Below are 921 nucleotides of genomic sequence, written 5' to 3'. Positions count from 1 at the left end.
GTCCATTCATTTGTTCAAACATAGTTAATTCAGATTGACCGACCCTTCGTGAGTGTTTACATGAATCACATATTGTTGAAAAATGCTAGGAGAGAATACTACTATCATGTGTCTTAGAAATAGTAAAACTAAGGCTAAGAGAGATTATACACATTGTTTTCCTGAAGACACACATCTACAGACGCACCCCTGAGCCAGGACTCGAAACCAGTTCTTTCCAACTAGGGCGCTGTCCTTTGTTCAGGCTGTGTGTGTAGGAGGTGCTGTGTGTGGAGTGATGGAAAAGCAGGCATAGTCGCTCATATTATGCAGTGTGTGGTTTTATATTATATGTTTTTTTTCCTTTTGAGGGGGTGGTTTTGTTTGTTTTAGCCATACCACACAGCTTGCGGAATCTTAGTTCCCTGACCAAGGATCAAATGGATGCCCCCTGCCATGGAAGCTTGGAGTCTCAAGCATTGGACCGCAGGGAGATCAGGGAAATCCTGCTTATTGTTTTCTAGGAGAGGCAGTTAATAGACAAATACATCTCAAGTTCTAAATTTGATAGGAGATATTTTGAAATATAAAGCAAGGGCGGGGGTGGGCAGGTTCTAGAAGACAGTAGAGATCAGATCCTGCAATAAAAATGGTAACCAGATACCCTCACTCATATCTGCTCCCTGCCTGCAACACCCTCAGGCTATAGGAGCATGAACTAGAAACCCTCGAACAGCGGCGAGGAGAGGCAGACAAATCATTCTCAGATTAGGAGAAAATGGTTGCTGCGGTTGTTTAGTCACTAAGTCATGACTCTTTTGTGACCCTATGAACTGTAGCCTGCCAGGCTCCTCTGTCCATGGGATTTTCCAGGCAAGAATAGCGGAGTGGATTGCCCTTTCCTCCTCCAGGGGATCTTCCTGACCCAGGGATTGAACTTGC

Source organism: Bison bison, unplaced genomic scaffold (assembly GCF_000754665.1).
Source record: "Bison bison bison isolate TAMUID 2011002044 unplaced genomic scaffold, Bison_UMD1.0 scf7180017847282, whole genome shotgun sequence".
Lineage (NCBI taxonomy): Eukaryota > Metazoa > Chordata > Mammalia > Artiodactyla > Bovidae > Bison > Bison bison.
The sequence above is the reverse complement of the archived record's forward strand: the minus strand, read 5'-3'. Positions refer to the sequence as shown.